The 24,266-nt window shown below is 39.5% G+C and overlaps 1 protein-coding gene across 5 annotated transcripts in view; it reads right to left on the bottom strand.

Annotated features, from left to right (window-relative positions):
* LOC139120121 (neuronal acetylcholine receptor subunit alpha-10-like) overlaps nt 1-24,266 on the bottom strand; it is a 218,035-nt gene that overhangs the window by 103,318 nt on the left and 90,451 nt on the right. For 4 of the 5 annotated variants that reach the window (XM_070684220.1, XM_070684219.1, XM_070684221.1 and 1 more), the window contains one exon: nt 5,141-5,306. The gene's annotated coding sequence lies outside the window, so the exon portion shown is untranslated. Of the gene's footprint in view, nt 1-5,140; nt 5,307-11,932; nt 12,410-24,266 lie in introns of those variants that run through there. The other variant, XM_070684222.1, reaches the window with a different exon arrangement.

The raw sequence follows: 24,266 nt of genomic DNA, 5'->3' as shown, positions 1-24,266 counted from the left end.
GACGCATTCAAATGGCATTGCGTCTCATATACATTGTTGAATGATACGTAATAGGACGCCTCTTAAGCACCTCTTTGTACAAAAAGAAAATGATGAATCGGCCTGCTTAACTTTCGGCGCCTTCGCGCAAGGACTTACAAGATAAATATCGCTCCACCATGTATAACGTATTACGTGTCATGTGTTTGATCTGCTTTCAACCTTTTAAGTAATTTTAACCTCCTGACTCTCAAAATTGATCACAGCCAAATGCCTGAGTTACATATCGAATGTCTGCCTGAATGATCAAACGAGACGGTGTCAGTGCAATGTGTTTTGTAAAGGTGTTGACCGTCAAAATACTTCCGTGGTTGGGTCATCAGTAGGCAGCGCTGTACAGGTTCTTTCATTTATCATATAAGGCACTGCATTTGGAACTTTGTACTGTGCGGTAAAACACTCGTCGTGATGGTGATAGAGCCCTCTCTGCTCATCTGCGCCAGAAAGAATCATTGTTTTACCGGCATGGTTTCTTCCCCTTGTGTCATGATTCGGTCTTCAGAATAAATCACCATGGGCAATCGGGAACATATTCGTTATTTCATACATCACACTCCGTGAACATTGGTAAAAATTGATACCCTGAATCAAAATAAATAACCCGATGGGTATCTAACTTTTCGTCTGCACTGCCATTTATGCATCCGATTTATGCAACATTTCTTATGATTTATGACGATCAAAAAGATTGAGATTTAGGTAAAAACCATTTCCGTCGACCTTATCTCCCTTTTAATCTCTCAACATGCCCCATTTGGAGCTTAACGCGCTGCATAAACGTCAAAATTTGCACATGGTTTTTTTCGCCAACTCGCATTAATCGCGCAATAAGAGGAGCCGTTATGACATCGGGATGACTATTATCTTATCCTCGGCATGACACTGTCATAAGTGGTTCGACTGACTCCGTCATCGATCGCTGCGTTTATGCGTTGCAGATACAATCTGTGACAATTTTACAGACGATCAACTACTTTCCCGCCTATTTTTGGATGGGTCCCGGGTGGCGCGGCCTGAATAAACACCAGTCTGTACTGAGACTATTTACTGATATACCTGACGCTTTCACAAAAGCTTAATTTGCGTGTCCTTGATCGAATTTGGTTAAAAGATATAGGACCACTGCAATGTAAGGAACGCATTATCTGAGATTTAACCTGACAGGACTAATACAACGTGACCGAGCGCTTTCTATCACGTGTTCGAGAAAATTGCGTGGGTCGGAAGTTGTCAAAATGGCAATTTCCTCCAATTTGCATGTCACAGAAACGGTCTTCAATAATTTGAGTAACTTGTGCGCTCACTTGACATATTACTTCAGGCCGGTTGCCATAGTCCCCGATCTCGCGCGGTACAATCATGTCGCGCGAGAGTACAACAAAATCAATAAAGAAATAAATGTCACCAAAACGTGAGACCTGAGCAAGTTTATGCTCACGTTTACAAAGGTGACTTTGTCTTACGTTATCCACTGTACAGCAAAATTTCCGAAACGATTTGTATCCAATTTATACTTTCCCGTTTCAAAAGAAACAACATGTTCATTAATATATGTATAGAGTAATTACCTGTCATTCCAATATGCAAATTAGGCAACAGGTGACGCTACACAAAATGTGACATTATTTCTTACGATTCGCGACGGGTTGAGAAATGTCATTTTTTTCTGAATCGTTGGCATCACTGTGTCATTCTACAGTGAATGATCGCGTCGCTGTGCTTTTTAACTGCGCCAACGATTCCAACCCCCCCCCCTTCGAAAAAAGTGACAAAAGTTGGCGTGTCACGCGACAGATTTCCAAGTGATATTGATAGCCCACGTGCATACCGAACTTGGTTACAAACATTAAGAATGACTCATTCGTAAATAGTTTCGGCGGTTCTAAAGTTTTACAATTTGCTATATACATGAAATAAGGTAATTTATCAACTCAAAATGCACAAATTATATAGGCCTTCGTAATTTATCTGTTGATTTTATCGTGAATTAAATAACTACCAACATGATTTGAAGAGACCTGGGAAGCAATGTTTTAGAGTCTTTACAATACTTGCGGCTCTCAAAAAACCTATAATTAAAACTGGTCACCGCTTTGAAATTGGTTCTATAAAATGTTCGAGACGATAAAAAGGCAAAGAAAAGCTAGTCATGAATATTTGTTTAATCTTTCATCACCGTGAAATTATCTCCAAATATAGTTCCAGTTGCATTTAGCGCAATTAAGTGACGATAAACTTATCAATGATGCGTATCTTAGATGGCGGTGATGTACACTAATGGAATTCGCTCTTAAGTGAAATACTGGATCAAAAGATAGATTCTACAAAGGCAAACTTCTCAGGAAAAATTGAAAGTGTTTCTAGAGAAGCACGGCATGATAGTTGACAGTGTAAAGCTTCTGCAGATGCGTTGTTTCAAACCAAGGAGGATATTATGGTCGTAGCCAGACCGAATAGCCAGTCTGAGAGAAACAAACAGTTTTCAAGGAATATAAATTTTGATGATTTTTCACTATTTTTGCTGTGTGTCTTAATTGTAAGTTTTTATTTTCCTCCCAAAAAAATATGTTGAAACACAAAATATGTCGCCTGTCAATACTGCGTATACGATCATAAATTGCAATGCGATTTGAACGCTAGTCCGGACCAGAATTTACTTGTCAACAATGACAATGCAGTTAACACGATGTCATTATACAGGCTGAGTTGACGAGCCGACGTTGTATCTGAACGTACTCGGGGGAGCTGAACAAGATAAACATTGAAAACAAATTATTGAAAGTTACAGTATTGGCCCTTTAACAAGTTATGGTGCTGTGACTGATTGCCGACCATTTGGATCAAAACCTAAATTCAAAATTCCGCGAAAGGCGAGATGTTCAGGTATCGATGCCACAAACACAGATTTAAGCTCAGTAGCATACAGTTAGATTGTCATTGCATTTATTTCAATGACATTGACATTGGAACTTTTCACTGCATTCACGTCGAATTGAAGGTTATTGGTGGGGGACCTAATTCTTTGTTTTTCATATTTAAATGATTTAAATTCGCAGAAATTCAGCGAAATCCATCGTGTCTATCAGCGTAAGTGAAACTCAGCAAGCTTTCTATAGTATCAATAATTTACACACTTCAAAGTTTACCGTCAATAAAATCTACGAAAGGAACGTTTAGAGTAATATTTGCATTCTCGTAAGTAATAGCAATATCCCATTGTTTGTTTTGTCTGTCTGTTGGTGTTGTAGAAGGGGGGCGGTTAAATCTTACTGGCTTATCCGTATCACATACTGATTTCAGTAAGTAAGAGTCCGTACGCTATTGAATTGCAACGGGTTCACCGCAAACGGCAGGTAGCGTTCTGTCTACGCTGATGCTTCGTGCGAATACTCTCCATCCAGCGCATATCGCTGGCGTAATCGTTGCTCTCAGCTATAAAGCATCTACGTAATAACGTAGAAAGGGTCTCAGACTGATTCTCAGAGATAGATTTCAAAAGGGTTAAAGTTCAATTTGCGGCGAGAAGAGGTGTCTATAAATTGAACGTTTAGAGCGAAGTCCCTATTCACCTGATTTTATCTCATTCAGAAGCGTTTTCAATATTATTTAAGAAAAGTCTCCCATAGTGCTCAATACATATTTCATTTCATTGCAGCCTTTGTATACTGCGTGTTTTCATATAAGCTGTTAGATAATACCCCCTTACCACCAACGAGCAATGCATTGATCCGTGAGCCGTGCAATCATCCCTGGCAAAGAATGTCTGCCACCAGGGCCCGTCGGCATGAAGAAAACAAACAGACGAAAGAATGCCGCTATTTTGACGAAAGTCGGGATTGAATACGTCCATGAATGCTACTGTTTAGTCTCTCTTTACAAAACAGCTAGTACCAGACTTCGGGGAAACCTTACAGCGGGAAGCGCGATTTCCTGTCGGCGCATATTCCGGTGCGACGCGCGGATTGTGCTTTTCCTCGTGCTATAGTATTCGATGGCTTTGATGAGTTCCCTAGCATTGCAGCGCTTCAATAGCATCCAATACACGAGAAATAAGAGCGGGCTTGAACAAAAACTGTCGTCTGCTCATTCTTTTTTAACCGCCAGTGAAAATCGGCAATAATGACAGAAAAGTGCTCCCGATACTGTTCCTCATAAAAACTGAAGTGCAAATTTCGATTTCGTTGACATTTGAGTGACTGTGGTTTAATTAAAATGACAGGTACACGATATAAAATAGAGTGTTCTCGAATAAAAGATATGAGACGGCGATAGTGTAGTAAACTGGATCGCTGCGAATCAGCGTTCAGCTCACGTTGTCCACAGTGAGAGCTTTTAGTTAAGTCATTTAGACCATTTGAGTTCTGTCTTTCAGATGGTAAATGTTTAAATAACAGCGCTTGAAAGCTTTTATCACAATGGACTCCGAAGGAACTCGAGCAAGACACGGTATTTTGCCCGATATGTGATTTCCCTTGCTCCCTTATTTAGTATTGCCATACGACAGCTACTGTAATTTTGAAGTCTTCCAGCGCGGTTCTATTTCAATTTATCAAGAATCTGTTGAGTTTAGCCATCAAAGACTTCCTCGGTCTACCGTTAGCGAAGACGCAGAGCAATTAATGTTACAGCAGCTGTGACCCGTTTTGGGAACGGCGTGAGGCACAAACTGTGCCAGTAATGCACCAGTTAATAAATTTCAGCGTTGCAGATGAACTAGATTCTGGCTGATTACGTTGCCGTGACTACAGGATAAGTTCGGGATCAAGGAATACGAAGGTGGCAATCGTTGGAGCAATCTGGCTTTCCCTACAAATATTAGAATCTCTGATCACGCAGATGATTTCCTCTGATATGTGGTCACGTGTTCGTTTTACTCATTGTTAAACACTTGGCGGGCAATCCAGCGGCAGTTGTAGTCTCTATAATAGTGCCGTCTTGCTCTCAAATACAACGCGGGCCATTTTCAAGAGGAGACACTATAGCAATATGTGTCGATTCTGATACTCCTTAGTGCTATTTATAACAATGTGAGTTCCATAATTTTAACATTTTGATTTCCTTCTCAAAATAACGGATAAATGGGATTCAAATGAATTCTTACCTTTCACCGTAACCTGGGGAAGGGTTTCCGATTTAACTCAAGCAGCGCTTGTGCTTCGAATGGTATTTCGATTCCACTATGTCTTCTTATTCCCTTTACCTTGGAAAACTTTCGGACATTTCAGAGGTTGCGCGGCGTTCTTGCTCGTCAATCCAGTTCTTTGGATCTACCAAAGGAAACAAATCGATGTTAAAAGACGCAATACGCCTTAGCCGTGAGTGGGACCAAGCCTGGGCACATTAAACCGACCGTGTTCAATAGTAAGATAATATCGCCGGAATTCCAACGGAATGTTGATGATAAATTGTGTTCCCTAGATTTCGACCTCGCGAAATCGGGAATCGTGCCGCAAAACGCGCCCTAAAGGTGCGCGCCGAGGTCAGTATGACGGTATATGCGTCTTAATTTGGGAATAAAATTCAGTTTAGCACCACAGTGAACACAACTGGCTTTTAAATTTTCCTTGATAAGCCATAAGATAAGTTCCTTTGCAAACATCAGAGATAAAATTTCGTCCTCAAGAGTGACGCTTGTTTTTCTTCGGCAACCGTAAAACCAAACGACCTTATCGAACAAGGCATAGCGTGGCCTAATCTCACGCCACGCCTGGCGTAAAACACATATACATACACGATAATTGTCAGCGTGTAGATTAATTAGGATGTTACAGCGCCGCGATTTTACGTGGTAAAAAAGGGTGATTGACGGCATTACAGTGTCTTATTATCTCGGTTTTGACACGTCGACGTCTTACGGTGATTGATCGAAGTTCCTCGTCTGTGAAGCCATCGAGCCGTCGGCATGTAACCTGTGAGTGTAGTCAGCGATTTTTTATTCATGGAAATAGCCTGTGCAGCGGTGAGGGAAATAATCGAACGATTCTTGTCAGAATGTGCTAATTTGTGAAAGTTGACAGGTTCTCAATATGACCCGTGATTAGGTCTCTACATCTGCGTAATTGTTCTGTACGGGGAAAAAAACGGCGACAGACCCATCCGCTGCCGATTAAGCGAAGACGTTCTATAACAGACATGGTACAATTCAATCACATGTTTGTCCGCTGTGCGTGGACGGGACTAGAATCCATCAATAAGCCAGGCACCATGCGCTCTCCCTGTATGTCTCACGTTTTGACAGCGAAATACTTTTTAAACGGACAATACCCAGGTTGAATTTGCACTTCTCGGTTTAATGACTCTAATGATCTTCCTTTCACAAGACAGTGTTCATTTCAGAAGGACAAGTGATGGGATCTAAAAGTTACTTTATAACGACCAATTAAGACAAGTTCACGTCTGTTATGATTCACTCAAATCTCTTCAACTCCAGCTTTTCTGAGATTTTTTATTTAAATAAAGAGGCTTTGCAAATGAGGAATGCCTCATTGAGTTGGTTGAACATCGCTAGTAGAATACTCGGTGAATGAACGCGATTTCAAAATGTAAGCTTAATTCTAGATTCATATCCCGTGTGTTGTCCGCGGCATCTGTCAGATATAAAATCTGCAGCAAACTTAAAGTTGCAATAAGAAAAGTGAACTCATAAAGACGAGCAGAAGTAGCATCTTCCTGTCTAAAGACAACATCGTGTAAACATGCGCACAGCTTAAAGTTCTACGAAGTTAATTATGACAAATCAATGAGGGGATAACTCGCTTGCGTTTCCTTCATATTGTTGCTATTCTATGCAGTAATATAATTTACCGCCTCAAATGGGAAAAAAAGTGTATGAATCAATGTGTTCACCGTCGAGTGGTAATTACGAAGTGGATTTTGAATGACGTCATAAATCCATCAATCTGGCTGCTAAAATGATTTGTGATTAAATTACCAAGAAATTAAGTAAGGTTCGATTGTAGCTGCTCGTCAACCGGTTCGCGGTGCAGACGTTGAGCCACTGTGGAACAGTCCTTTGTAAGGGTGCCATAGTTCATATTTCCACGCTTTATGCACGTTCTTCAAGTTGATTTTTTGTCTCTCGCTTCATTATCACCCCGGGGGCAGGAACCAAAATACCCTTCAGGATGCGCATAAATATTTTGGCTGTTCAGTTTAAGCGGCAACGTCCCCTACAACGCAATCGTTTGAAGTACGCAAAGATCTAACGAGAGCTGCCGTCGTCATGCCGACAAAATTGAGGTAATTAGCGGGCATTTGGAGGAGTCAAACTGTGAAACAAGCTCTCGGCAACGTCGGAGAAAGCAGATCTTAAATGCATGGTATCGAAGGCCCCTCTTGATGACAAGCTGGCTCATTTCCGTAATTTAACATTCCAAAACACGAATTACGAAATAAACTTGTGGCGGTAGACGACTATCTTTTCTCGACGACCATGAACTGGGTTAGCACCTTGCATACATTAATACGTAAAAAAAAAAATAAAAAAAACCAAACATGTCTACGTGAAATTTGCCTTACGGAAAAGTAGTTTTTTACTGCACGAAATCGAATATGTTCATTAGTCCTTCAAATAGCGTATTCCAAATTACTTTAGAAGACTGTTATTATTACATCCGAGTCAGTGCATTTATATATTCTGAACTTTCCATATAGCTTTAAAGTCTATGAATTGCAAACTAGCGATAAAACTTGGGTATTCCTATCGGGATACACGTTGCTATCTTTAGTTACACAGCGCTACTCGAACGAGTTGAAGCAAATACATTGATGTAATTCTGTCGTCGCACTTAAGACAAAATGAATGCTATTGTCTATCAATGATTGAGTAACAGAGCATCAATAACTGACTTAAGGTAGAACGCGCCTCGGGGACAGATTTTGACCCCTCAAACTTTTACAATTCTTTTCTGATCTACCACTTGTGGGGGTTCATTTTAAAGCTCTTGGTGTAAGAAAACTTTTCATAGGCTTAGTTTTTCGAAATTCGAAAAGTTTATTTCACTCCATAGAATTAACATACGGATGGCGGCCATTTTGATTTTTAAATATCCGTAAATCTTGGGTTATTTGTTTCTCTAGTACCAAAATTTGAACGGTGACCCCCGTTTTTTTTCTTGATTTTGAAAGAGAATAGTTGAAAGTTTGGGCAAAAGTTTGTCTTTCGCTTTCGAGGCGCATACTACCTTAAGAAATCATAATAAAGGTCTCCCCGCAGAGAAACAGTGCCCCCAGTACCCATCTATCCACACAAGGCAGACTGGTCATGAAGTGAATTCTCGCGACCAAATGCATGGCAGTATAAACACTGGTGCCGCACATGGACAATTTGAGCATTGAGTCGCGAAGAGCATTATATCGCCGGCATAATATTACAAATCTTAGACGGACGTGTGCAAAACGGGGTCTTCAAATTCACTATGAGCTCGTTCATTTGCATATGAGCCACGAGGCTTCAGTATTTCAAATGGTGATTCATGTCGAATATATTCAGAGTAACTTCTATCAAATGGGTATCAAATACGCACATTTCTCTTACAGTAATATCAAACTACAGCATGTCTTTTTCACAGAGTCCATAACAAGTAAGGGGGATCAAGTTCGACTTGACGACCAAGCATCAATGTCAGCTACCTGATAACGCAATCAACAGAGATAAAAATATACATTTTTAGACGGCCAGAAACGGAAAAGGAATTCGGGTATAGGGCAAGGAGCTAGATTTACCTCTATGACGCATACATGGCTGGAAAACTACTGTAACACGTTCACCAGGAAAATTATCGTTAAAAACTGCTGGCGAGAATTGTTGATAAATTGGCCACCTGCATGATATGTTTGTCTGGTAGGAAGAAAGCGACACCTAATTGCTTTTAAGTGTCTTGAAGACTAACAAGATACTGATCATGGCTTATTGCAGCGTATTCAAATGCAATCTCTCTTCCACGGTCCATTGTACATATTTCTATAGCATGTTGACATACTTAAAGATTGAAGTTCTTTTGTTGAATGACATATTTGACATGTAGGGTAACCTTCATGTTTTGCATGAGACTAATGGTTCGACAGCATCTTACAGTTATCAAAGGCATCCATCGTTACCATTGTAAAACATTCGACGAATTTAGATATGCAATGGCCTTGTTTTGATTAAGCCAGTTTCCGGACTCAACAATTCGCCTCAGCTCCTTATTGGCCGTATAACACGGTTCTCAAAGCCATTGTAACTTTTAATGAATGGTCTCGGCATGCGTTCGTGATCGCCGAACGAGGCGTCGTTGCGACAGACCCGTACAGACAACAGGAAGGTTTTGACGTGCGTTTCAAGTTACCGAGATAGTTACCTTGCTGTCGGTTATTTTCGCCCTGAAAACTGCCAAGACTTGATCACGCTTTCAAACCTAGCCTTCAACCCATGAAAATAACGACGAAATTGAATTCTGCAAAAAAGTAACACTGTGCCCTGCCACCCTATCTTATACAATGACTAAACTCCGATCGGAAGCAATCGAAATAAAAAATACTAGAAGCGGCATGATTATCGTCTTAATTAGGCTTGGCAGCTTTATTCTGACCCTGACTAAATGACTACGGGCTAATTCTACTTAAAGACCAATACTGAAACACGAATCTGCCTCTACTCTGTATTAATAATGGATTATCGTGCGAAATTTCCACTTGGTATGGAATCTCGAGTTATATCTACGGCGATCACATCGCATCAACGCCATATTGGATTTGTATTCTCGACGGGAACTAAATCATCTGGTTGGAATGTATAATGTACATATCTATATAGTCACTGTATGAAAAAAACCTACCAGGAGGCACGGTGGTGTCGCTAATCCATGTATCACGTTTTGTTGAATTTAAACGCCACTCCCGCCGCTTGTCTAACCGGTGAATTGTGTAGCGCAAGTCGTCAGAAATATTCTTTTGCACCGCCTCCTATCACATCATTGTGATGACAGAGCGAGTACGACCCGAGTTGCCACACAGGCTAAGATTAGCCTTTGACAAAAGGTGACAGGATGATACGACCGAGGGAGAGTTTCCTATCATTCTGCATATCGATTGTGCGATATGCATAGAAATATGGCAAATGTGTCCCCAGTGCTAAAATATTCCAGTTTTTGATAATATCTACACTGTCTGGCGACAAGGCTTGTGAAAGAGCTCGTTTTGTTTGCGGCGATATTCTCCAACAGTTGTCGTGTCTGAAAGGCAAATCACCTCGTTTACTCGCAACGAGTCCTGATTGCTACTGTGAATAGTTGAAATCGATGGAGAGGGGTTCAATTTAATTCGAAATCGATGTGTTCAACTTAATTTAACCACAGAGAGTGAGTTGTTGACGAAGCAACTATATACATACATACATGCATGCATACATAAATACATACATACATACATACATACATACATACATACATACATACATACATACATACATACATACATACATACATACATACATGCATACATGCATGCATGCATGCATGCATGCATACATACATACATACATACATACATACATACATACATACATACATACATACATACATACATACATACATACATACATACATACATACGTACGTACGTACGTACATACATACATACGTACGTACAATACAAAACCAGCAGCTACTTTATATAGAGATCAAACGTAGGCACACTATGAAGTAGAAATGTGTTTTGACAACACTACAGATGAACAGCACCTCTAGTATTTCATGTGTAAATAACATCTGGTGAGATGAATTGGTGCCGACACGGCGTTGTCAACGAAACAAATGTACACAATTACATACTTCGCATTTCAATCAAATTAAGCAGGGGTTAAGCCGGGTCACACATTGACAGGAGAGACCCTTCTCGCGAGGAATATTATTTTAATTTTTAATCCAAACACACTGAGTGCATTAGAACCTCTAAATGAAATTTGTGAATGGCGGGGAATTAGCTGGAGATTCGGTCAATCACTTATCATTTCAAACGACAGCTTTTAACACAATACGTCACTATTTCCTGGCCAAAAAAAATATACGCTTGTCTTCAAAAAACGGTTTATCGTCGGGTTGCAACATTTCTTAACGGTTTGCAGTTGCCATGACTATGATACTGAAGACAGTAAATTTAAATATGTTGGAAAGAGAAATAAAACTAAAAATCGACGAGCCATTAACTGTTTATTTATTATCTTCGAATTTAATCTCGTCATCGTTTGAGCATTAGCGCCTTATTTTTTTGAGGCCGCCATTGAAACAGTGTGCGGCAAAGCTGAATGGAACACTTTGGCGGCGTAACATTTCATATAGCGCAGAATAACGCGTTCACTCGCGCTTCCTAACGCTATTGAGCAAACAAGGAACTCTGAATTATGTTGCTGATTGTGAAGTATTGTACAAAGTCTGGCAGAACTGTGAGTCAAAATTACGTTCGATGCAATGTGCGTTCGCTTTGATTTGTTCTCAAGCGTTTACTCCAATAATGTATGGCATACGCGACTCGGATGGACATGAAACGTTAGTCGCCCTGCTCGGGTGTAACTTCAGTGGATGTACAGTCACTAATATGCGCTCTCTGAGGTCAAATATCAGCTCAAGAGACTTATCCCAATTCCCAAAAGGCGTTCTTCAGAATATGCGATTACAATTTGTAGGGTAGTATGCGCGCCAGTTGTGGAACGCCAGATAGGACACCGTGACATTTTGGTAGACAAATTGTTCGGAACTTGGATATATTTTGTTTCAGCTCACAACCGGGATACCTGCCCACTTATGTTAGTTGCGTGTGTTATAGGTTACACGTGACTTTATCTGAGCAACGACGAATCCAGAAATATCGCTCTTTTCGGTGCCTTAAACGTGCCGTTGGACAAAATTATACTTACATATTTGCAATCCAAATATCTATCCCGAGAGTACTGTGATGTGGGGAAGGGGCTTATGTGGATATCCGACTTGAATGTCTGGTACGGTGTTTTTCAAGACGCGTTAGGGAGCAAGCAAGGTTATAAATACTGCGGACACATCCCACCAGCTCGCAGATCAAGACGATTGTTCCCGATAGTAACGATGATGCGGTCAGTAACATCGAGGGCAGAACGACAGAACAGCAGGATAAATCTCACCGAAGAAGCTGACTGTGGACTGGACGATCGAGTAGCGGTAAAACAAACACCGGCGTCTTGGTGTACCTCCGTCAACGCCAGGATACCAAATTTCCCCCATAGAACGCACAAAATAGCTCCTATTACAGTACTCTGGTATATCCTGTTTTCTCAAGGAGCTCGGATATGTTTATCGATTCAGAAAACTTTCCAGAAATCAGCTGCACAATGCTGACATGTCGCTAGACTAACAATACTGAAAACACTGATGAAACGTCTCGCGCAGGCGCACACCGTTTTACGCACAGGGCACCGATTTCCTACAGTCGAGTCGCAGCTGTTGCGATACTGGGCGCTTTTAAATAGTTACAATAAATCCGGGGCATGTTCTTGATTTCGCTGCAGTTAAATAACGGCTTTGACTCGCAGGGACATTAGACAGAAGTGTAACGACGAAATTGTTTCAAAGCACATATCTTCTGTTCCTTTCATTACTTTTTTACTGCCTGGACATAAAAACCATCCGAAGTTCCTAACAGTGCCACTAGCGGCAGTTTATAGACTGCTCTGCCTGATGGTGAAGCTAACTGTCACTTCACTGTAGCCGAGTGTATTGTCGGCACTTTCAATTCAAGGATGATATGTAATGCTGGGACTTGTACAGTTAACTCTCCTTTGTTCGCTTCTGCCGGGAACGCAACATGAATGATTTCGACCACTGTTGCAAAATTTGCGCCTAAAATTTCTGATGAGTCGACTTTCATGCGAAACAATGTTCGCTGATTTCGTCGTTATATAAGAGTCGCGACAGTTCCATCAAAGAGTTTTTGAGTGAATTTGTTTTTAATGAGGCGTTTATTGAAGCCTGTAGCACAAACAGAGACGCTATACCTGGAGAGAAAATAAATCTTTACGAGAAAGCGAGTTTGATGCGAAACATTTTGTCTTCGGGGGTGAATAGAACAACGGCACTAAAACGGAGCAATATCTGTTTATTTCTAAATAGAGCTATCCTGGATATCAAGCGACGAACGGTCTCCCTTTGTCTCCAGCGTATAAAAAGTAACGCTGGCTCGCAGTTTTGAGCCAAATAGCTGTTTAGCGCACGATAGAATGAGGAAATAATCGCGCCGATGACTTTTTACTCCTATGCATTTCAATCGTTTGATCTCTTTTACGAAGTAACCCCGACAGATTATCAGGAATCGCTCAAGTGAGCTCGCGAGCAAATTGAACCGACGTGCTTGTTAAAGGTACAAATTCCCGTGGATACATCATCGTCATACTGAGTGAGCGCGTTCCTCTGAACGCTATTCTTTCGACTTACAAATTACCATGTCTATCTAAATAATATTGAACTTGACTCGACTGCAAAATGGTGGTCCGCGTTCCTTCAATTATTTCCACAGCCGCGATTTGCATAGCAATGGCTCGCTATCATTTTCAGCGACTAAAAGGGCAATATCTGTACTTTAGATGATATTTTCATTATTTGTTGCAAAACGTAGATATATTTACTTCTTCTTCCTAAGGCATGTTGAACTACAAAGTATTAGTCTTGTAAACACAATTCCCTGTGTACAATATGAGATGTTATTGTTATCAAACGAATTCAAGTACGGACTGAAATTCAGCTGTAAACAAGAATAACATCGCACAGCGACACAAATACCCTGGCCGTGTTTACAAGTTGAACACCAGACATTTCAACGCGATTTCGGGCTTAGAGCAAGGGATTCTACTTCACAGAACAGAAATAACATAGAATACATTAAGATGCTAATGGAACTTTAATTTCCCCGCTGCTGCAATTTCTAGAGAAAGTTCAATGTCATCGTCGTTTCCCGCATCTTGGCCTGCAGCTTTTGTTCGCATAATTAAGCGAACCATCCATGTCGGTCTTCAAACTTTACTCCACTTTCGCAAATTAACCCGCGTCTCCCCTCTGTGTTCTAGATCTAGCTTTAATGAAAAATCATATTTGATTTTCAGGTCATGTCGTCTGGTAATTCCACCGTGCGTCCGCCAGTCACGGTCAAAATGATAAGAAATCATAGCAGGAGCGGAAGGGTGTCTAATTTGAGAACTTCCAGATATCATGATCCCAACCTCATGGTGGGTTCATAATTGGCCAACAGCACTATCGCATTCCTTTGCAATTAACGGCTTGGATTTTCCCTAAAAATATGCAGCTTGAGACCAAAGTAAAGCGCTGTGTTTATCCAACAAATTACAGCGATATTTGCAATGCTATAGAAGAAATTTTTCCATTGCACAAAACACATTGTGAGTAAAGACATCCATCACTTAGCATACGAATTGTTTCAATTTACATAATTGACTTCATCATTACTTGCGAGTCCAGTGCGCACAATGATGAGCGTTGCCGTCAGGTGTTGTAAGATTTTGATTAGGTCATCAGCAGGTCGAAAGACAATTGCACTTTTTCACCGATGTTTGAGAGCGCCTAAGAATAATATTCGTTTAACATGTTCTCTTATTCCTTTGACCTCGTATCCGCTATTTGTTTTCACGCATGGTCAATCTATATGCTGAAATGCCCAGTCTCAATGTTATCTCTTGCTTTATGGTATATACTTGATTTTCTGCACGGATCAGTCTTAGTAAAGTCCATGCTCTTAACTGTATCGCAACATGAACAAGGAACCCGATCGTATCCACTTTGCCCTTGTGTTCCATTGCCATGGCAGCAGTCGGCTGAAAATAAAACTTCATCACGAATGACTGGAACTATACATCTATTCAGTGATCGCGTCTGTCATGCTTCGTTCAATCTGGCATTCGTTATGAAGATATAATTTGAATAGGCTAACAATAATGACTTCGGTGTTGATCAGACGCTAATTGTCAAATTATACTATCACAGCTGTCAAGAGTCAGGGCCTAACAGTTTTATGTGGGACAGGGTAACCCTGCCTTAAAAGCCAATTAAGGCGGTAAAATGACCACCTGACCAGCTCCCGTGTCCTACATTCAACCATATGCATGACGGCTGCACATGGGTGACGTCACCGAAGAGACTATTTCCGATAGAGATCATTGCCATCACATTAAAAACCTGGAATTCCTCGATTAGCATCGTAAATAGAATGCAACGCTATTAACTTATCTGTATCGGGCTGCATGGCCGCAGAACCCATCAAAATACCAGCCCCCTGAACATACTTCATCGACTCAAGGGTCAAATGGGGTTAAAGAGATTTGTGTTACACACCGACGATTTTTCTCCGTTAGCATTTTGTTCGGCATTCAAAGCATGTGTTTTCGTTGGTTTATTTTGGTCACCGCGAATGAACAGGCGCGTAAGAAGTGGTATTGTGTACCAGCGTTTACGTATTTCTAGAACGGAAATACTGGATCGTAATTACATCCGATCATACGCAATGCTGCTTGTAACGTAAGACGCCCTTGAAGAATAAAAATATGTATTTTTGATGGCAGAACAACTTGGACGTGTTGTATAAAAGGACGTGATCGTGATCTCATAATATATGATATAGGTAGCAACATCAATTTTGAATGAACTGCGGGGGGGGGGAGGAGAGGGATTTTCTCTTTCATACAAACATCAAAACACAAGTAACGCCTGTTTCGTGGGGCCGACCTAGCTTGTTTTTAAATGACGCGCAATTTTACAGTTCTGCTGATACCTTGTTTGGACCAAAACAAACGAAAACTAAAAGGGGAAAAAAGTTCCAGCTATCCTATCGCAACGTCAAGGTGATGAAACAGGAAATGCGTACACTTTTATTTAGACTAAACAAGCGTCATCGATGCCGACATGGTTAATACGGTTCTCCACATCTGTCCTGTCAGAGCAAATTTTTGTCTACACGTGTCATATCAAAGATTTGTCATTTCCGCCGTGGTCGGATATTCGTCATGCATGTGTTAAACTTTGGTTTTGTTTTCTCATTAATTTAGCTTCATGCTGGTCTATAAGTGGATAGGACTAAACACAGGACGGCCACAAAATTAGAATAATTAGACCCTACAGGTATAATTGACATAAAGTTGAACTTTTCGGGTCAACGCATGTCGCTTAATTGGTAAAGGCGGGTCTCTGATTAACAGACAGAGTAAACTGTAATAGGAGAGACGCCTGATCTAATTTCGGGGGCACAAGGATCTTCATCGATCGCCTTTCAAGTTTGTCATACTATCCTTCAAGACGATTAACCGCTGACTGATATCTTCAAGATGTGCGCGGACACGGCAAGTTGCTCGTTAGCGTATCTCGAGGTTGCTCTTTTACTATCGATTCTTGTCCGAAAGGTGGTGAGTTCATCGTATTATCGAGATAAACAAAGTCATTAACGTCAGGAGTTTCTGTAACCTCGACCGTAGTGATTTGAAAATAGGCTCCTTTTTTCACAAGAGTGCAAGTCCTGTTAGACTGTTGACAGGGCCGGATTGAAGATAAAACCGTCAGTATCGCCAAAAGGCGTGTTATAGCCAAACTACAGATTTGAGAACACGAATTCAAAGTCATGTACTTGGTGATAATCAATACCTCCGACTCACATGCACTATAGTAGCAATATTTTAATCATATTTGTTCTCAGGAGAACAAATACGTTGATCTTATCTTTTCTTACTCATATATGTTGAAATACAAGGTATTAGCCTCGCCAACGCAATGCGTTGTGTGAAATATATATTGTTATCGAATGAATTCAAGTCTGTCTCAGCGATGACATCTAACATAAAGATTTTGTTGACAAGTTGAGAGACAGTCATTTCAACATGATTCTGCCGGAGAGAGTAAAACGAAAAAAAAAACTTCATCTGCAAACAAACAAAAAGAATGGAAAATAGAGCAAATGTTTCACCTCATGGAGCCCGAAGAGACAAAAACCTCATCGTCTTCTATTTATCGTTTCATTTTACTTGGAAACTAAGCTTAATTTGAACACCCACGTGTTTCTGTCATTCTCTAATGCAGAGAACGTAGACTTTAGCTCTTCGTACATCATTTCATACATTAATCGTCTACGGTAAATATTTGAAGACGTCTGGGGAGAGTAGTTTCTGATGTCCTGAGGCATTTTCCTGGGGTTTTTTCTACTTGTTCTCAGTCCAATTAGTATAAATTCTCATCATGCATTAGCCAGCCTACGAAAAATTATTGTAGGTCGACGCGTTCGATAAAACAGCTGGTTTTTCGGGGTATCTACAAATTTTCCTTTTATATGACACAGGAAAAAATGCAATTGATAGTTCACATAAGGTTGCAAAGATGCGATCGCCTAGCATATACTGTACAAGAGCCAGGACTATATTTTATTGCTATATGCCAGGTAACCATATTTCTTCAACGTAGATATAAATCATGTATGTAGTCAAGAATATGCGATCAAAGTAATTGAAAAGGGTCGCATCATTTTTCGATGAATGCTTTCTAGGATGACGAAAAGTGTAAGCCTATATTGCATCTTTTTTTTGAAAACGCAATGTTCGCAGTAATGTGTTACAATTGATGATGCGTAAATTCTTGCCCCTTGGACATCATTTGAGAACAGTTCAAATGTATGTTTATGCTGGCGGTTACTTTGGATGGAAAACGTTTTCAAAGTTTGGATATCAAAAAAAATATAATTCCCAATGAATTCCTTAATCGTGACATCAACTCTTGAAAGATAGCGATGTTGTATTTTCACTGTGAACAAAATATAGGATGTGGTGCTTTTGGACTTGTATGCTTTTTCTATTACTTCTCTGTGTACAATTCCAGCATTCAGGAATACATGGATTTGATGCTGAGGCTGAAGCTGTTTTTAGTATCAACATCATCGATGGAAGTGAGTGAGATGAGATCTGGTGATCATGAGGTGAAACGTCGAAAATATGATGTTATCATCTACCGTTTGGAGTAATGTTTACCTTGTTACTTCAAACCACTTAGCAAATAACTATCTTATGCCTTGATGGTACGGTCAAAACCACCTTTTTCAAGTTAAAGATTGAGACCGTCCGCTGAAATGACAAAACTTCACTGGGCAATATATATAGACCGTCCACTTAAATAACAAAAATATATGTTTACTATATGCGTAACATGTCGCAAACAGAAAGCGATACAGGATCGAATGTCTGTAAGTTTTTATTTTTCAAATTCAAGAAACGATCAGAATTTATAAGGGTATCAGTCTCGACATTCGATTGAACTCGATGCAAGAAACTACATGCAGACAACTACTGCATATCGTCCGCAATGGCAACACAATAGCCCTATTTGCTGTCTGTGGTCTCTCACCGACATGAAACTCGCCGGTATGGATTGGACATTTAATATTCCCTCACCAGTCGAGCGTTAAACGTTTCGTGCGCCGATAACCATTTCAGGATCAAATTTCAACATACATCTATGGTACAATTCCTTTGCATTCATGTGACAGAAATTATCAGAATGCTTAATATTTAAGTAAGCGCCAGCTAAGAAATCCGTATTCGAGCCAGCTCTTACGCAAGGACATATCGTAAAAACAGAGAGTCTAAAACAGTACAGGGAAGCAATCAATGTTTAAATGGACGTTTAATGCGAGATACAATTTACATTGTCTAACATGTTGAAAGATACTGAATGAATGGGTGACCATGCATATATTCGACCCCGGTTTTAGGCACGATACATGAAACCGACCATTAATTCATTTTCGCGATGGTTTCATGTATCGTGTCTAAAACCTGGGTCGAATACACACATGGGCACCCATTCATTCAGTATCTTTCAACATGTCAAACAATATAAATTGTACCTCACATTAAACAAAATTCATGAAAAACGGCAGACTTTGTCCCTTTAACAAACAAATGTACAGAATATGAATTACAATTTTGTGCATTGCCTTACATACATACATACATACATACATACATACATACATACATACATACATACATACATACATACATACATACATACATAAACATACATACATACATACATACATACATACATACATACATAAATACATACATACATACATACATACATACATACATACATACATACATACATACATACATACATACATACATACATACATACATAATATACATAATATACATACATACATACATACATACATACATACATACATACATACATACATACATACATACATAATATACACACACACACACATATATATATATATATATATATATATATATATATATATATATATATATATAATATATATATATATATAACAGTGTACAGATGTCCTCGTTGGAAATCAAAGTGATCGATGCTAAAAACAGAGCGTCATAAATAATAACATAAATTATTTCAAGTACAGAGTAATTATATCTATTACTTAAGTTTTTTGCATCCTACAGTCATCCGATCGTCCGATGAAAATATTATTCATCGAATTTCTACACAACCCAGAACTATAGTACAATATAGGACGTCCCAACCCTATAAAAGGCCAACATTCTAGGGGTAAAAGTAGTCTGATGATTGCAAGATGCATGAAACTTAAGTAACAGATATTATTACTTTGTACTTGAAGTAACTTGTGAATATATATATATTATATATATGTTTATATATATATATATATGTTTATATATATATGTTTATATATTATGTATATATTTTATATATATATATATATATATATATATATATATATATATATATATATATATATATATATATATATATATATATATATATCACAAAACCGATCAATAAAACACTCAAAGAACAACCTTTAAGGTACATTTTTCGCTAGTCGAATGTCGACAGTGTTCCATTTGCCCACTCTCTTGACACTTTAAAAGAAATGAATAATGAAAGCTCGTGCATCTCCTGAAATTTCAACTAACGATGATAGCCATTAATCACCCAGTGTTATCAAGGCGCTGTCATCTGAGAAAGATTAAACTATTTACCATCCGGGGGAAAGGGAAGATGATCATGGATTACGCCGCCTATCCAAGCTGGCAGTTATGATGGAGTAGAATCTTCATCACTGGGGAAACTGGATGCCGAAATTTGTTGTGAATTTATATCAAGGAGAGCAGCTGTCGGCGGGGGGAGTAACCCCGTTACAGTCGATGCCCCTGGTGAAGGAGCATTCCCCCGGCCGTGGTCATTTGGCTAAATTTGGAATGACGCCGACGTGACATTATCTGTGTTTAAGCGGTTCTGGCTGTCTACTTAAACACGATTACCGTAAAATGTAAGCAGAATTTTAACCCTTTCAATCGCATTTTCCTCATTAACATATTGAGTTTAGACGGAGAACAGGCTGACAAGCCAAAAGAGATTCAGCGTTAATTTGAGCATTTCTTTACATAGGGCTCAAAGATAAATATAATGATATCATACAAGTATATTGATGGCGCAAATGCAGCGATCTGATTGGTCGAGACGTGAAAGAAACCGAGGTATATTCGCGATATACCAAGATTGGCACACACGCGAACTCTCCGCTAGGGCAAAAATCCTTTTTTGACGTTTCATCCAAGAATTTCAATATACTCTTATGATAAAGTAGCAATAAAGTACACCCAGCGACGGTATACACTCGATTTTGACCAGTCCTATTCATATATGCAAAATCTCGTGGTTTACCATCGCTGGGGTGCTGTATTGCTTAAATATTAACACCTAAGCACGATTTCCTCTTCTGTGATATGACAATCCCGAACACAGGGGTGAATCCAGAAACTTCTAAAGAGCTCGAATCGGTGTTTCATACCAGTTTAATTGAGTCCAACCCTCCTGAGAATCTGATATGGCCTTAGCTGCGCATGCCCAGTATAAATGCACGTAATAAAAATAACGATCTTATAATAAACTTGATACAACTTACACGACATATTGTTGTTGCTTACGCACATTGGCTTGCAAGGAGAATTATATCGTCTTGAAAACCATCCCGATTGCCTGATATGACAAGTACATTATTTTTTTGTCGACTGATGTTTACAGTGTAACAAATAATTGGGAGTTCCAGTGGGTTTTTTTCGCGATTCCACTCTTCGTAGCTCAGTCGGTTCTAGGAGTAAACTTCTGAGCAAACATTCTTGAGTTTCAGACGTGATCCACTTTAAAAAAAAAATCAACGCTCACAGAGGAACAAGACCTCGAAATGCAATGTAAGCTTAAAGTCGATGAGGTGAGGTTTTGGAAATATGTCACACCCTTAAGGTAATATGCACCTCGAAAGTGAAAGACTTAAACTTTTGCTCAAACTTTCCTCAGTGAAACTTTCAACCATTCTCTTACCAAAGCAAGAATAAAAATCAGGGGTCACCGTGCAAACTTTGGTACTAGAGAGACAAGTAACTTGCGATTTCTCGATATTTGAAATTCCCTGTGTTAACTCTATGGGAAAAAGAAAATTATCGATTTTCGAAAAACTAAGACGGTGAACACTTTTCTTTTGCCAAGAGCTTCAAAATGAGCCCCCACAAGCGGTAGGTCAGAAGAAAATTGATAAAATTTGAAGCCCCGAATTTCTGTCCCCGAGGCGCGTTCTACCATAACTCGAGTTTTTTTTGTTCGCCCATTGACTGGCTCTGTATTGCCGTCGCTGTATTCAGCGTTACTACTAGTACAAAGTGAAACTGCAAGACAATAATTGGTAGCCATCAGATGGTTCCGCCTTTCTAATTTCAAGTAGACATAAAAAAAAAAAACGTTCTAAATGATTAAAATGTCCAGGGTGTCATAATTAAATGGCAATAAAATAAAAATATCATTTTTGTTCGATATTTACCTTCAAAATGAATCCACTTGTCCGAATGTAAATGTCAGCTTGCATAATGAATTAAAGGGAAACAACTTTTGATGATATTTTCATTACTTTCGTTTTTGAAATAAAGGTATATAATTTCCTTTTCTCTATATGTTTCGTTTTCTCCTTGATAATCGTTATTGAATATACGAATTCACAAGCACCGTCAACAGAGCGCATCGTGCACGATGTCATGGTGCGCTGTTATTGTCGACAAAATAAATTCTGGAGTGAGTCCAGAGTAAAATTACGCTTTAAACAATAGTATCGGTCATAACACAGAGACAGGCTGCGTTGACATGTCTACATAGGGCATTTCGACGTCATTCTTGGAGCTGTGTTACAAAACGTAGTTTACAAATTAACAAGACAAATCGGAGACAATTAAAAATTTACGACTAATGGAGCCTTAAAATATGCCTCTCTGTAAGTCACTTGTTGGCACATGTATGCTGTATGTGGCAAGCCGAGTCGCAAGGATGAACGCACGCATCCTGCATCATATGTCAAATGTATTATATATGACGAAATGTTATATTCTCCGAGTCCATTTGAAGTCGACGTATTTTATAACCATGCTTGCCGCAGTGTGCTCCTTTCGGTACAAAATGCGCCTGCACTGAAAAGATATAAGTTATTTGTGAACCAAAGTATTGTGTTCACAGTAATCGGGCACAGTATTTGAAAACTGAATGCTTGCACTGGAAAAACTGAGACTTTAGTTTGATTTTCACGAGTTTTCAAGTAATTTTAGGTCCGTGCCACAATGGATTTCTTTGCTGTAGTATTGCGTTCACAGTACTCGGGCACAGGTTCTGAAAAGTGCGTAGGCCTACATGCACTTGAAATCTGAGACTTCAGTCTGATTTTCAAGGCTGTCGTTTATCATTACCAGATCTACAAGAACGATTAAAGTTACGCCATGATCTTGACAGAGTAGGTAATCAACGGGGACATCAGATGCCCTCACAAAATTATTATACCAGTTGTTCAATGCAAAGCAGGCGAAACACATGTGACGTGTGAGATACAAAGTAAACACATTGTCGCCTCCTCCTGCAAAGGAATGCCATTTCGGAAAATGGACACATCTGTTTACTATAAAAACACCCTCATGTCGAGAAATTCAAGGGTGAAGTTCAAAACTACAGATCGATGTTCAAGTAATGAACTTCATTACCATCGCGATAAATCTAACCCGACGAGGGTAGGGATAGTGGTACAAAGGTATGAATTCCTGAACGTCATTTAATGATGGGAAACAAGATAAATGTGTGTGCTAACCATTCCGGGTATTTTCCCCCGAGGATACCACTTAACAAACATCCCAGGGGTGGTCGACCTTTGACAGCTACAAACAGGGAAAAATAGTTGAAGAGCGAACAATAATAACATCGTATGGTTTTTCTTCCATACATCCATCACGGCGTTAAGTATGTTTGGCAGATTTCACATTCCAAGAGTTGTCAGGGGTTACTACAGTCATGTTCAAGCCCATTGAACAAGCTAAGTCATTGATAACAGCTGTGTATAACTAATTTCTCATTCAAGCAAATCTTGGTTGCGATTTTCTTCTATTTTAAGTGATCAGTATTACCAACGCTACACTAGTCATTTTTCTCAACATTTTTACAGTTATAAAAACCCCGCTTGCTTCTGTAATGTGCAATCTATCATTGGTATGGTAAGGTTTGTGCATCTTGAGGCTATTTTCAAGGAACATGAAACTGATTGCATAAAGACAAACTTTTGTGAAATTCGATGAACTATTGTTTGGTTTCCACAACGGAAAGAGTAAACCTACCACACGGAACTCTCTTAAATCGGAAGACAGGGTCGTGGATATCCAAAGATTCTCCAGTTATTCACTCCCCTGAACGGGAGGGTCATCAAAACTTACAACCAATGGAAAGCACTGGACCGAAGATATGTTGGCTATTGATGAAAGCTAAGACATGTTTGTCATAATGTACACCGTAAAATTTAAATGTGCAGCTATGTTGACGTGATGCAGCTACATTTAGCCTTGTTTGTGAGCAAGAAAATCGCACATGCGCAGTTCCCGCAACTCCTTCCCTTTAACTACTAATATGTGGGCTCGATGAACTCAAATTACCGCTTCTCTTCAACAACACCACGCACATTACACATTCAAGACAGCCGTGCCCTTTAAACTTTGGTTGTGGTGCGTCGATTAATAGAGCGACTGGCGGGACCTCATAATTATCACGTGAAATTTATTTCACTTTAAAGCGACCCAGGACAATAAGAATCCCACGAGAATAAAAATGATCTGTTGGAATTATTCACAGTGTGTCTGCCCGTAATGCAGAACT

This window comes from Ptychodera flava, chromosome 20 (assembly GCF_041260155.1).
Source record: "Ptychodera flava strain L36383 chromosome 20, AS_Pfla_20210202, whole genome shotgun sequence".
NCBI lineage: Eukaryota > Metazoa > Hemichordata > Enteropneusta > Ptychoderidae > Ptychodera > Ptychodera flava.
This window is presented reverse-complemented; position numbering and strand designations above follow the sequence as displayed.